Raw genomic sequence first — 15,738 nt, 5'->3', positions numbered from 1 at the left:
GGTGCTGTATATAATAAAGCTGCATTCGTTAACTTCAGTGCAAGCTGGCAGGTGCTTAAGCACCACTAAGGTTATCTGCTCTTTACCTCCAGCCAAACAATGCTGCCACTGATGCATTCTTAGAAACATACTGCTGTGCATGTTCAGCGAAAGAGTTCACAAAAAAACCCATCAATGATCCACCGAAGGTTCTTCGACTTTGTTTGCAGTAGGTCATAGAAGAGTGAAGTTTATCCTGAAATAATATCCTGCAAAGGTTTGTAAACTTCAAATAGGATTTCTAATAATAGCATTGCTTCTTGCTTTGGGCACTGGTCCAGTGACTAAGTCATCCAGAATGAAGCACATGCTAGACACTAATCTAATCAAAACATTTCTAGAGGGTATAGGCAGTAACCTCGGACACACTCGTGTTCAAGAAGTACTCCTGAGACAAATGTTGCTGGACTGGCTTCAGAGTAAGTACACCCTCTGCTTGATTTTTCCAGGACTGAGAGGAAGTGGCTATAAATCCAACCAAAAGGAATTACTGGCACAAGCATTTTGCTCTGTACCTTAGACGTGCTGTACTATTGGACACAAGGCAACCTGCAGGGGGGTAAAAGCAAGGAGTGCAGCTGCCTTGGTAGAAGGCTGAAGGACAGACGCATATGTTTGTGCTTGGTAGAGGTGATCCTGGCTTGATTAGGAAATCACCACCAGGGTGAACTACTATTTGGCTTTAGTATCCTCTGTGTTTGCACTGTCTGATATACCATTTTCCTGCTACTCATTAAGGAAACGGAAATCAGCCTTTTAGACAGAGCAAGCCTGTCTTTGGTAAGGTAAAGGGTGAGTTCAGCTTCTCATTGCTGTGGAGATACGCAACCTCGTGCTTATAACACTGCCCTGGTAGTTACAGTCACAGAGGATACTGACTCTGGTCCATCATAAGGACTTCTTGTGTGCTTCTGCACATTCCTCCATCCCTCTATACTCTGTGGGAGTGGGCTGCCGTACAGCACACGTGCTCTATCTAAGGTAACGTGCTAGGCAAAAGCCAAATTATACCTTTTTATTTACAATATCATGTCGTATCTCTTTGGAATGGAGGCCCTTCCCTTTTATATTTGGTGCTATTAACAAGTTGCTATAGACCATATATTAAGAAACTTCTTTGATGTTTAAAACATCTGAATATTAATATCAGTGCTATACCAGTTTAATATTAATATCAGTTTAATATTAATATCAGTGCTATAGGTTGTTACAAACAGCTTACACCCATTCGGTTGGTTAACCTCCAAAGGAAGATTAATGGTTCAAAATCTGGTCATTAAGTATGGTAACAAATGTTTTTCAGTGAGGTTATTGCTACCATAAACTTTAATCAATGGTTCATAGGCAGCAGCCTCTGTTTCAGTGTTCTGACTAATGACAAATTAACTATTTCTTAGCAGTTAATAAAGACTTTTCACCAATCTGCACACGGAACATGATTTCCTCTGTTGTTAATTAACATTGTCCCCTGGGTGCTAACTCCATATATCTATTCCAAAATCCTTATTGGCAGAGATGAAAAGCAGCAAATTTAATACTTGAGTACTAGATTTTTTTTCCTTTATAGCGACTGTTTGAAGCAACCTAAGCAAGTTTTAAAGAATGGGAAGGCTGGCTATTTAATGACCTATTGTTCTGAATAGTGTCAATTATACTGTTGATCCTTTTCCTTTTCTTGTTTTGAATGAAATATTTTTACCCTCAGATCTCAAAAGCACAGGTGTGGAAGTAGTTAATGATCCACAAAAGGGAAAAGGGTAGGGATGAATGTGGGAGTTGTTTGATTTTTCTAAAAGCCAACCGGAGTCGGTGTGAAATAAAACACTAGAGAGCACTAATAAACATATGCCTTATAATAGTAGAAGGAAAAAAGTACACCTAACCTTTCCAAACAGCCTAAGGGCAGAGGTTCGCTTTCCAATGAAAAGGTCATCTAGAATGAGTTAAAGTCATTTTCCTGCTGAGGTCCAAGCATGTGGCTTCACTTTGAAGGTTAGAATGAAGTTGTTCTTATCCATGTATCTTACAGGTGTAGTTTTACAGAATGCATTGCAAAAAGGTATGATATATTTCCAGTCTGTCCAGGGAAACAGAAATTGTGACAATTAATATACAGCCTCCCAAGATGAAGCTTCTAATTTGCTATTACAGATAAAATACTTTTGCAGCTAGATTTTTTTCTGATTTTGTTCTCTTCTAATGACATTCTTCTGTTACTTAATTCTTCTTGTATTTTAGTATTGTTCATCTTTTTTTTCTGTGTTAAATACTTTAGACAGACAAATCACATTTTACATTGTAGAGATTTGGTTTTGAAAAAGTCGTTGTTCCAACAATCTTACCTCAAAGATCTTTTCCACAAAGACATATACTGAGGAAACCAAATCAACCAAACATAAAGCAATAACACTTTTGCCTCTCATGTTGTTCAAAGACATATATAAAGCTTTCTGAACAGTTATCACTGCCACTAAAGGTAATAAGAACAAGGCCTGGAAGTGGAGTAAAGTACCATTAACAAGATTCTTCTAGGAGAGTTCCTTATAAAGCATTCCATCTACTTGCATTCTCTTTTTCCTGCTGTGGCATTGACTGAAATGATTACCAAAAATTTGTTTTGCATTGTTTGGAACTTTGGTAAGGAAATTTGGGGGCTTTTGCTTTCTCAAGCAGCCCTGAAAGAACACCAGCAGCACACAACCCTGGCTGAGGACACATGGGTTCTTGAGTGCTCAAGAATATAACCCCCACTGGCTGAACTTAAGTTTTGAAGTACAGGAATGGGAGAACGGCAGTTCAACCTCTCCTAAAATCACTTGTGACTGTTATTCTTACACACAAATCTGGATGCCTAAAGCCTCTTATGGGTATCTTATCTTATCTACAGAGGAAGAACACACAGAGATGTGGGAACCCCCTGACTGCCTGGGTACCTCCACTATGAATTTAGTGGAACACCTGGTGTAAAGATTGCACTGAATTTCTGTTTTGTCATCTTCTGCCCTGAACGACTTCTAAATTGCAAAGAATATTCCTGAGAAAACCACCTTTGGTGCCAGACTTCTGGACTGACTGTTACCTGCGGAATATGAGAAGCGTGAAAAGTACAGATGGAAACAGAGATGTAAGTAATCAAAATGCCCCTTTGCAAAATCTTTTATTTTTCTCCTTTTATTCTTTTCTAGGTTTTCTTTTTCTCCTTTCATGTTTTTTTTTTTTTGTTTTTTTGGTTTTTTTTAATTTGCTCTCTCATAAAATATATGTGTGTTTTTATTCTAAAGCATCCCTCTGTTGTGGTTAGGTTCCACAGGAGGGTTCCAGATTGTAAAGGTTAACTGTACAGATATCAAGGCTTTGTGCATTTTTGCAAAGGTCACAGTCATCAGTAGTTCCAGAAAGACTGCTGGGAAGGGCTATAGTAACTACTCAATGATTGAACCATGGCTCCAGGTTTCATTTCCTTTTAGAATACTGTTACAATCACTGGTTGTGTCACTAAGAGATAAAGAGGCTGCTCAGTCACTTGAAATTCAATTTGTTCATTACTCAAATCTACCCCACCTCTTTTCTTCACGGTGCCTGGCAGCTGCTTGCTGGCACTCTGAATTTCAAATGCCTGAGCTGCAGGAAGCAGTTTAATAAATGGGATAGGTTTTGATTAATGTAACAAGCTGAAAACAGACAATGATGCAATACATATCTCTGCAAGAACCACAGACTCAGATCAAATCTGTGTGCGCTCAGGAAGGCTGCTGTGGCAAAGAGTTCACCCAAAGACGTGCATTTATGTTTCGATAACACCTTGAAGGTTCAAAACATACCAACATATAAGATTTAGACCTATAATCCTGTTATGTCGTTAAGCATCTACTACAGGTGACTGCTCAGTCATGAAGTTCAAGTCTAGATTAAGTCTTTGACATTGACTGGGTTGCAGCAAGGGCACTGTGCACTTTACTACAAAGCTCTGGTTTTATCTGGAAGAAGAAATTGCTGCATTTTTTTCGTTTCAGGATTAGGAATGTAAACAGTCACTTGCTGTGCTGTATACGAAACAATGACATTAACTACATCCAGTTAAACTTGCAATTCGCTAGTGTACAGGAAGTTTGAATGCTTTGACACTGTTTCAGACAAACCCTCAGCATGCACTCATCCGGTGCTGCTTTATGAGATAATGTTAGGAAACTTATTCTCTGCCAGTTCCTGCTCCCTTGAGGCACAGACACTTAGAATCGGTATTGGGTTAAAATTCCTCCTCAGAAACTTGCAGAACCACAGTTTTACACAATAGTATTGCATCAAAGTAATAGTCAACTATACCTCATGAAAAGAAGGAGCTGAAGATTATCGCCACTTTCTTAAGTTTAAAGAAAACACAGCTAAGATATACTCACTGGAAACATCTAAATTATGAATCCTTGACTGCGCACTTTTTCTTGAGGTATCTCAATGAGATGCAGCAAGGAGCTGAGCCTGGTCAGGCAGGATGCTTCCAAAAGTGGCAGTCAGTGAATGGCAGATCTTTGGGTTTGAGCACCATTCCCCAACTTGACGAATCTTCTGGTGTTGCCTCTATTTCATTTTCTTTACAGAACAGGGGCTAGTCAAGTGACTCATGGCTTTGAGTTTCTCCACTTTTTGTGAAAATGTGTTCTACATTATAAAATAATGAGTTTTCCATGATTCCTCTCCTCCTACCTATCAAAACCACTCCCCATGTAGTTCAGAGTCTACTGTGGTTCCCTTAAAATTTTAAAAGTATGAGGACACTAAATCAATAAAGCATTAACTCTCTGATAAGTCATTTGCAATGAATAACAAACATTTTAAGTCAGCAGTTTGCAAACAAGCCATGGGCTAATACTTATTTGCATAAACTATTCAGCACAGTCGCATAAAAAGATATTTTGTGGAAATTAGGACTAGTTTGCAAATTATTCACATACAGGAAAAAAAGCTGGAGTCATCAGATATTTCGTTCTCAATTAATAATTAAACCAGCTTTTGTAAGGATGCTGAGAATATCAAGATGGCAAATTTTCCACTGGTTTGATTTTTTTAAATGACCAGATAGATATATAGATAAAAGCCAACACAGTGTACTACTCAATGAGATGAATCAATAGTTGCATAGATAAAAAACAGGATAGCAAGGCAATTTTGATCAATACACCTGTTCTGACTTGAACTTTAGATTAAGAACTGATAAGGGTGAAATAAAAAAGAGTATTCTGGTATTACCAGAATTTTCATGGAAGTTCTTTGTTAGCTTCAGATATTTTTTTAGGGTCCTACTGAGAGAAACTGAGGGAAGGCACAGATTTATTTTAATCTCATTTAATCTCATATCTTTATTGTCAGTGTTTCCTACATTTCTCAAAGAATCAAACTGTTTCCCATGTCTGTAAAAGGAACATGCTTTATTCAGGAGTGTTCACGGGAAATAAATAGGGAAAATAAGAGCATGGTTGGGGCTCATTTCTCAGAGTTTAGGAAGTAATTTATTTCCCTTGGCATACAAACAAGAACAGTAGACATACAAGAAAAGGGATTTATGGGAAGGTGAGGAAAGACAGTAAAAGAAATGTAAATAAAAGGTGAACTGCCCTTGAAGAAAAGGATGAAGAGTTTCAATGTGAGGATGTGTTTTGATCTGCGTAATCGAAACACTGAGCTAAAGATGTTTGATTCGTTGGTTAGTTTGTTTGTAATGTTGAGTGAAATGCGAATGACGAGGATGCATTCTTTCCGCTCTCTGGCAATGCCATATTCACAGGGAAAGGTAGTGGCAATGTGCATGCAAATGTTGGTTGAAGAAATAAAATTAATGGGTTCTAGAGACATTGTGACAGGATACTTAGTGGGTTCTTGCAATCCATGAAGACAAGGAAAAAGCAGAAATTAAATTCATAATTTAGTAGTCCAAAGGAAAAGAAGAGAATCATTGAGTCACCAGCAGAGAGGATGAAAACATGGTGAGGTGTTTCACTTTGCCATGTGCAGATCATCCTGGTTTGTATACTTGAAGTTACAGCTGGATGTTCAGGAGTACGAAGAGGCAGGGGCATGAGCACAGGCATGTGGCTAAAGGGGGTTGGACTGGGTTTGGGTTCTCTGCTACTCTTCTATTTAAGAAAGTCCTATCACTGTGTGTTTTGTGAGGTCAAGTTTCTAATTACTTGATGCACACAACTATGTTAGTGAGCATAAAAGAAAATATTCATTAAATCGGATTATTCGTAAGGCGTTTTAAGAGTTTCTTTTTCACTCTGAGACAGGGCGATTTATCCATTTCTATTGTAACTCTTTCTATTTTGTGCTTTGAAGGTAGTGCTATATGCATAAGAGACATTATATTTATTATATTCATACACCATTGTGATAAAGCACCTAATTACGCAATATCAAAATTTCTCAAAGTATTCACATTTTAAAGTGAGTGAATTTAATCCACTGGTATAACAGACAGATGAAAAGCTCAGCTATTAATTTTATACCACTGCTCAATTGGTATTGAATGTTTCACCACCAGTTGAGTTCTGCATGATGCTTTTGGTGATTTATTGTTATTGTCTCTGTTATAAAGCAGCTATTTGCTTCACTATAGAAGGCCTTACCATCTTGTGAACTTCAGCTGTTCCCGGTGTAATATGGAATGGCCAGAGGCTGTGTTTTACTTGAAACACTGTTTTGTTTACTTTTTCACTGTAATTATGCCAAGCACATTTATAATAAATAAGGAATAACATATATGGATCTCTTAGATAACGTTGGCAGTGCATCTTTTCATCTCCTATAATTCCTGTAATATTTCAGTTAATGTTTCATCTTTCTAAATATTGAAACAACAACCAAACTGGATAATTGTTTTTTCCCTTTCTACTACCAGAGCTACCGTTTGCTTTTAGTATGCTTTAAAGCAGAATTTACTGTCTTAATCTCGTTAACATTCAGAGGAACTGCTTTATATATATGCAAGTTAACGCTGATCTGTAAGCATTATGTCTTAATACAAATGCCACCTGTTCATCTACATATATTTGTCTAATGATAATGCCATGGAACATCCTAAGTCAGAGTACATGCATTAAATAACATCACAGTACTTCAGCAGGTCAGGGTCCCACCTGTTGTTGAGTATCAGCCAGTGTTTACCTCAGAAAGTATCAGTTATGTTGCATCTCTCAATACAAATTTAACTCAGTTTTATTCCAGGGGAAATGACATAAATTTTCATTAGAGAATACACTATATTATGAAAGCACTAAAAGAATCATCTGCACTTTTAAAATACTTGATTTATTGTCTGCAGTTTGATGGCTGTAAATTAGGAAAATATTTTTGCTGACAGGAATGAAATATAGTTCATACATACATAAAAAATTAAGTACCACTCTGTGTAAGGAGCGTGTGTTTGTGTATGTGCATGCATTTGTCATACCTGTGATTATGTGTCCCTGCCCATGGCAGGGCAACTGGAACTAGATGATCTTTAAGGTCCCTTCCAACCCTAAATATTCCATGAGTCTATGATTCTATGAGTCTATGAATCTATGAGTCTATGATTCTATGCTAGAATACATGTATGTTTTGGCAACATTAAGAAATTCTCAATCAAATTTCCTTCTCTAAGAAGAAAGGAAAACGAATTGACTAAGTAGAACAGACTAAAATACAATCCATCATAACAGAAGAGAATATTTTCCTGGACTGATTAATAATCACATATCTTTCTGTGAGGCTTTCATGTATTTGGTGACATTGTGAAATGTCATTGAAGGAAAAGCATTTCAGTTTAGCCTTGAGCAAACACACACGTAGTAGAAAAACTGTGCATATGTAAAGCCTTTTTCTTCTTCCAAAAGGGACCTTTTTCCACTCTATACATAACTGAAGCTAAGCTTAGGCTGCTGAGGTACTGCATGACAAGAACTTGGCTAGCAAACACATTGAGCAGTGGAATGACTTGAATCACAAAATCCCCAGCCGTGTGTTTCAGAGCTAACTGCATTTGCACTCTGCAAGGAGATCAATGCTTCACCCTCATTGATTTTCTTCAGTGACAGAACCTCGATTATGCACAATGTGAAACTGTATTCCCAGACATATTCAATCTGATTTCCTGGTCGGTACTAAAAAGGCGTAGTGTTGTACTGAAAACATAAGGTTAGAGTAGTGTAACATATCAAATCTATAACTTCTGGTAAGGCTGCATGTTAAACAGATGCATCATAATATATTCCGAGTGTCATGCAATCCATTTTATAAAAACATTAGATTGGTGCTGGAGAGTTCCTCTTCATATGTATGCAGCTTCAAAAAATTGTGCAAAGATGCCAAAGAGATAAATTGAAATGCATTGCATAAACTTCACTTTAAAATGTAGTATAGTTTCTCTCTGGCAGACTTGAGCTTCAGTGTAAACACGTAAGAAGAAATAATTCCTTCAAAAATTTCAGAGCAGGAGTGTAGTACATCTTCAGAACTTCAATAACTTTGTAATTTACAATGTGTGCCAATCTTCAAAAAGTAATAATTACAGTAAAATAGATCAGTGGGAAATGACAGCTGACAGCGCCTTCATTCTGATCTGCAGTTTCCCCTTGTTTGTAGCTTTGCACACAAGCCCTGGGAACACTGTCAAGTGCTGCTCAGCTATAGTTCAGTTTGAACACAATGACTTAAACTAGCTCAGCTCATACTTTTACTCAGGCAGTTTAGTGGATGTACACAAAAATAGAGATGGAGGAGCAAGAGAGCGCAGTCATGTCTTGAATAAGAAAATTTCCTGTCTTCTTCTTCTGCTCTTCCAGGCTTTGGAGAAGCAGACACTGGTCCTGGGAGCTATAAGATGCTTATGAGGAGGATAATAATGCATGTTGTAGAAAGATATCTGTGTACATTATAGACAGTTATCCAGAAAATCAGCACTGTCTATATTTCATACTTGGAGATCACAGTCATTACTTTCTGTCTGTGTTTACCCAAAGATAGCACCCAGCTAGGCATGCATACACACCTACGCCAGACCATTTATCATTATATCATTACATCATAATATCATTATATGAAGCAAATATAATAAGTGGCTAGTAGGAAAATTTAATTTACTGCCACATAAAAAGTGAGGCCAATACATACATAAGATTAACAATTCTTGTTTTGGTGAGTGGTTTTTTTCTAAACTTTTTAGACATAAGCGTATAAGTGGATAGATAGAGCTACTCTTGAAGCCATTACAGAAAAATTCTGGAGTTCCATGAAGCAGGTGAGGAATGCCATGTATTACTTTTGAGCTAAAGGGTTGTAAGCACCACACTGAAATGCTTCTATCAAGTGCTAAAGATCTGAATAGATGTGATGAGAGTAAACAGTAGCTTGGATGCAAAGTATTCACTTAAACTCAGGGGAGATATTTCTTCGTTTTACTCTGCCACTCACAAAAGCCTACACATAGGCCTCATTGTTTGTATTTTTTTGTACTTAGTGCTGGATATTGTTAATACTGAACGTCTGATCGGGAAAGCAGTTATATGTCTACTTGACCTCTAATCATGAAACGAAGTCCACTGGCCTATGTCCTTAAATGCTTTTGTTAAAGAGGGACAAATATATGCACATATTCAAGAGTTTTCACAAAATGAGAATTAAGTCTCGATCCAAAGCCTATTGAAACCGCTGGAAGACTTTCCACCGTTGCCAGTTCATCAAGTTTAGTATTTTATTCTTGGAAAAAAATGCTTTCTAAATCTGTTTAGGTGTTGATTCCAGCTCCCTGTTAAAGTCAGGTGCTAAACCAGTTCACCAAACATTGTCTTGTTGCCAAGAAAGTTAAATTTTTAGGGTCTAGATCTAGATGATAGCAGCCTAAGTAAACATTGTAAAGCAATTTAATAATGAATAAGTAGGAGGACACATACATAAAACTAACTGCATTGTTTAACCTCAAAACTATGCTAATAAGTAGGGCGATAGACCTGAAACTCCAAATAATGGAGCTGTTATCCCAGCCCAACGGGCTGTCTCAGGGGGCTAATAAGTAGATTTGCTGTGCCATCACTAAATGTAGCTCCAGTCTAGTATTTTGCATAGCCTACAGTATCTTGTTGCAGTATCTTCTTACATTTATCAAACTAAATCAGGTTTAGAAGAAAATACCTTCTCCAGCTAGAAAGGAGGTGTGTGTGTTTTATATGTTTGCTTGTAAAATAGGAGATTCCTCCAGAAATAAACTGTTTGTGAAAAAGACTACCAGCACAGGAATATCAGTGTGCATGTTAAAAATTAAAAAGAGAAAACAAACAAACAAAACAAGAGGAAAAACGCGAAGTACTAGAAACTGATAAACACACGCATACACGTGTTTGTCTGACCTGAATTTAACTGTACTCTACATACTCTAAGAATTATTTAAACCCACTTTAGGTTGGATTCATCAGAGTTACTCAGCAATGACTTGCCACTTTCTTTCATTTATTTTTACAACAGCCACACTCCACCAATAAAAGATCAAATAATTTTGGATATCGGGCTGAAATTTTTAAACGTACTTGATATTCCTCTTGAATTTGCTCACTAAAGGGTCTGACCCAGTAGTGGTTCTGTAAATACAAACAGAAGCTGAAAAACCTACCTCTAAAGTACAATGCACGAATTGATGAAAAGTGATTTTCACTCTTCTATATCTTGTTTATGCAGTTCCAAATCCTGAAAGTGGGTGGTTAGGGAGAAGGGGAAAAAAAACGTTTTTAAAAATCTGGTTTGTGCACTGTGTCCAATTTCTTGTTGGCCTTTTACAGCAGAGAAACGCGCAATTACATCACACTTGAAAAGCGCACAAATCAACTCATCGCAGCTTCCCATATGTACAAACTGATGCATATTTGGATAATTTATGTTAGAATGAAGACAAACAAGCAGGAGATGTCATTGTGGATTTATTTCAGATTACTAGCAGTTACCTTTCCATACACTTTTTACATCAGTTTATAAATAATAAATGCAGAGGACAAGAAATCCTAAAGGAACCACACAGCTTAAAATAAAAGTAAAAATCTGATGCTCCGATTTTATCATCCTCTCATACCAGTTATTACGATATCATTTGTGTTGGATGAAGACCTGATCTTCCAGTCATTCACAATCATTAAAATCCCCTTGGTTACTCTATTGAATGCCGGGCTGCGTGGTCAGTGCCTGGCATAATTCCAAGTTAAGCACAGTGAGAACCCTTGTAAAACCCATAAGAGAGCCTAGTCCTAGCTCAGCTGTTATAGCAGGTGTCTGCTCAGTGAAAGTTTTACTGTTGGGTTTTTTTTTTAATTTTCAGGCACTTTTTGCCCCCATTTAATTAACAGACTGCATATGAAAATCTTTTTATTATTCAAAAGCCACACAAGATTGTGGTCCCATGCAGTGGCTGTCGGAAACAGCATTATTCTCCTCCTGTCCCTTGTCCTGGAGCAAGATTTCTTCCCCCTAACTTATTTCTTCTGTGACTGCTTTCTCACCCTTTCTGTTTACTCCCACACTTGTTTGTGTTAATTCTGCCAAAGCCTCTTGCTCCATCACTTGGGCTTTACCTTCTGTGTTTTCACACCCTCTTACCCTCACCGTTCCTTGACCATCTTCTTGGTGGCACCGCTGCTTCTTCTCATGTCTTTGACCCTCTTCTCTTTTCCACTTTCCTGCCCATTCTCCATGTTTTCTACACGTTCTGCAGCTCCTTCTCTTCATGTTAAATATTGGGGTTTACTTCCATGTCTTCCCAACACCAGCCTCACAAGTGCACATTTGGCCTTGCATCCCCTTCACATCAGGTTCTCCTCAAACTCCTCTGGAGGGATAACTTATCTCATGGTGTAGCAGGTGGCCACCTCTCCTCCAGCAGTCTGGTCTGGTGACATGATGAAATACTGGGCAGCCTGCACATTAAGTTCGCTCAGGTTGTGACTCACACACAAATGGAGGGCAAATATGTTTGTCCTGACTTCATTTACCCTGCAATTTCTTCAAACGCAATGTTGTTCATTTTATGCGCTGGGGCTAGAGCCTGATGTTACAGAGAGGAAGCATTCATTAATGTTCCCAAGATTAGCTCCAAATTGTTGCAAATTGTTGAGCCACAGTTTCACTTCTTATGTGATCAAAACCATGGGAGGAACAGTCCTTACAGAGAGCTGCTGGTCTAGAGATTCAAAGACACAAAGCCAAAGTCTGTACTCAAAATGTGAGCACAATTGCTCAAGTTCTTATTTTATTCATATATAAAACCACCTCAACTGCACCTGCACAATAACTCTAGTTTACATCTGCAGGATAAGAAAACAGGACTCTAACAACAACAAACCACCAGTTACCCGTGTCCTGTCCATTACGTATGAATGGACGTAGTGAATACACTAATGAAACTTCCCTCTAGCACAAATCACCTTGGCTGAAGCAGTTTTCTTCATTCTACGTTCATTTTATTACTTAACTTCTTCCTTCTTGTATCACTGCAATCCTAACTACCAAACATTGCCAAAAAATTATGTTTCTGCATTACTACCAAATTTACAACCTACATTTCCAACCAGTAATGCACAGGTGTTAGAAATGCATCTTGAAAACACATAGGGAGTTCTACTGACTGGCGCTGGTGATTTGCAACCTTACAAATTATATGAGGAAAGTCTTAAGCATATGGTAGCTGTAAGGATCTCTGGCTGTAGTGCCATTTAAATCAAACAACATCCTCATTAGCATCCAGGAAACAGAGCTGTCTTTTAATGTTCAACAATGCACCACGTAGTGAATGGAAGGTTATTATGTCCCTGAAGAAAACAGTTTCTTTTGCTTATTTATTTAGCTCAGTGTGCAGCTCAGCAAACTAGGGTAAATGAGAGAAAATTTAAAAATGCATGTAATAATCACACATGTCAAATGATACTATGATCCTCGAGTTCTTTTTCCTATAACTCTCAGGAGCACTAATAATTCCCTGCTTCAGTGTTGCAGTGTATTTAAATCCCTGCTTTAACGTATTTGGCCTTATATTTCCACCGTTCCAGAGTGCACTGCTGAGTCTTTACTAGCCCAATATAAATAAAGGCAATCTGGGCGTAGAAGTGGTGGTACTGGACACACAAATTAGATGGATTAGCTCATTGTTTTCTTTGTCTTTTTTCTTCTTCTTTAAATCAATATTAGTTTTAGGTGGCAGGAAAAATTTGGATAGTATTTGAGTCAACACAATAAATTTAACTCACAGGAATTTGACCACATTTCTCCTGCCTTTAGAGATATCTGCTTGCAATTTCAGTCATAACAGAGCAAAAATTGGAACAAAACATGAAAACACTGTGTAGCTCATAATTCAAATTCCTGTAAGTGGATGACTTTCCAATAAAATCCAGACACTTGAGAGGTATGGAACCTGCTGTGGCTCAATAAAGTTGATTGAGTGCCCTCAACCCCTTCATATAGTACCGGTTGTAGGGGAGGAGGGAAGAGAGAGAGGAAACATTAAAAAAAAAAAAAAAGCCTAAACATAATAAAGACTTAACTGTTAAGACTCCAGATTTAATCTTGTGGAAATTCTCATGAACTCTGCAAATCTCTTCGTACTGAAAGCAGTTGAAGGCACTACTAAATGTAGATAATGAATAATGTGCTAAACCAAATTAGAGTGGTTGATTTACTTGACGTGTGATTGAAGGCTTCTCTTTTCTGCAATGAATAACATAAACCTTTTCACTTTCTTGTCTCTCCTGCAGCTCCTGATATTGCCTCTCTGCTGGGTGCTACACTGTTCTGGGAAAAGTTGCCCAACGTATTGTTCGGAGATGCCTGTTCGATGGGACCTTGATCCTGCAAATAATTGCCACCAATTTTAATGCCGGGCTGAATGAAATTACTCTTCATGGAATTTACAAAACCTGTTTCTTTCAAATTATTTTCGTGATCTGACTCTTAGTTTTACCTTATATAACATCAGGAATGCTGTACCCCATATTATTACAAACTTGCATAGCAGGGCTTTACGATTTATGTTAAGTCACTAAGACAGATAAGAATGATGAAGGAAAACTGCCTGAACACGATTTTATGCAAAAATCTTCTGTTGTACAAAAAAATTACTAAACCTTTGCAGTGATTTGAGGCTTGTCTTGCCAGCATGACTTTTTCTTCAACTGATAGCAGAACAATGCAGTTGCTGTAGATTGCAGTGGAAGAGAAAGCAAAGGGGCCCTTCTGGAGGCTGCGGCCTGCTGAAAGGCAGAATGAACGTCAGCAAGCAAATTAAAAGAGATATTTGTGTGGGCCAAGGAAAGATTTATGGGAGAAGGCAACACAACCCTTTCCTATGATGCTTGAGCTCTTCCCAGAAATGCACTCTCTTGAATAACCACAAAAATGGAGAAAGAAGGTGAAAAAACAACAAAGAATTTGAGAAGATGGTATGTGTTAGAAAAGGAGGATTCAGTATGCGATTTGCAGTATGTTGATGTTGAGGAAGGAAAGCAGCTATCAGTCATGTGTGCCCTCACCAACGCTTGCTATCACTAAAAAATTAACAGCACATTTTTCAAGTTTGCCACCCACATGGGAAGAAAAATACTTTATCTTGTTTTGCATAGTTATTACAATATTTAGGTGCAGTGAAAGCTACTGCAAGAAACCCAAACACGTTGCTTTGAAGCTGCTGCTTTGACAGCAAGCTAGAAGAAACAACATTTTGTCTTTGGTGGAGCTGAAAAGTTAAGCTGCTATCGGGTAAAGTTAGAAGATTCAATGTTCCTGTTTACTGCAGCTCATCTCTCAACTTCAGAGAAAGAAGCATGCTCTGACATAGTGGACATTTTGATCTCCAAGGGCTTTCTTCAAATTTCAGAAAATAACCATGACCTCTTTGGATCTTTAAACTATAGTCTGGATAAAATGAAATGAACATGGAGTTGAATTTAATTTCTGATCTTTGTCCAGCCAATCTCAACATTTTAACCTTATCTCTGTAGTTGAGACATCTGAAGAAAAGTGTCCAGGGAAAGCTTCCGGGTGGTGACTGCACCGACACTTTGTGTGCCCTTTCAGTCATCTGGGTCTCACAGCTCAGCTCACAGAAGAATATCTAAAGCAGAGCTTCAATGCAGTTTTCCACATTTCCTTCCTTTTTCCTTCATAAAACCTGAAAGACTGACATGTCTTCTGTATGAACTCTCCTCCACACAATCTGCATTGCTTTGCAAATCAAAAAGCGTCATTAAACTGAGTTCCCAATTTCCATGTACAGTCTCTGGTCATTCCACAGTCTTGAGTGGTGAACACTGCTGTACCTTTCAGTACATGCTTCTTCAGTGGCAGATGGTTGCAAAGATTATTTGCAGGTTGTCAAGCATTTATTTCCTTCCCTAAGTGCTTTCCTGACTTTCAAGGTCATTACTAATCAATAATACCACTGGCATGAGAGATGCCAAAAATAGTTCAGCTACTTAGCTTCTGACACGGGAACTTCTTTGTCTGAGAAGAGATATTCTCTTCAGTGTGAAGCCAGAAAATAAATGGTTAACTTACACCCTGTCTTTGCAAGGAAGCATTTGGTTTAATATGAGCTGAAACGTGTTTGAAAACAGTGTTCATTTAGATTTATCTTTTACAAGCATTGTTTTCTCCTTCAAGACCGTGTCCCTCTTCTTCTGCTTTTGCCGCCTGTCT

General features: G+C 38.0%; 1 long non-coding RNA gene across 1 annotated transcript in view; it reads left to right on the top strand.

Moving 5' to 3' along the window:
* Positions 1–371: 371 nt before the first annotated feature.
* The window catches only part of LOC128850473 (uncharacterized), a 50,320-nt gene continuing 34,953 nt past the window's right edge, over positions 372–15,738 (top strand). The window contains exon 1 of the long non-coding RNA XR_008447884.1: positions 372–458. This is a non-coding gene — a long non-coding RNA (uncharacterized LOC128850473). The remainder of the gene's footprint in view (positions 459–15,738) is intronic.

Source organism: Cuculus canorus, chromosome Z (assembly GCF_017976375.1).
Source record: "Cuculus canorus isolate bCucCan1 chromosome Z, bCucCan1.pri, whole genome shotgun sequence".
NCBI lineage: Eukaryota > Metazoa > Chordata > Aves > Cuculiformes > Cuculidae > Cuculus > Cuculus canorus.
This window is presented reverse-complemented; position numbering and strand designations above follow the sequence as displayed.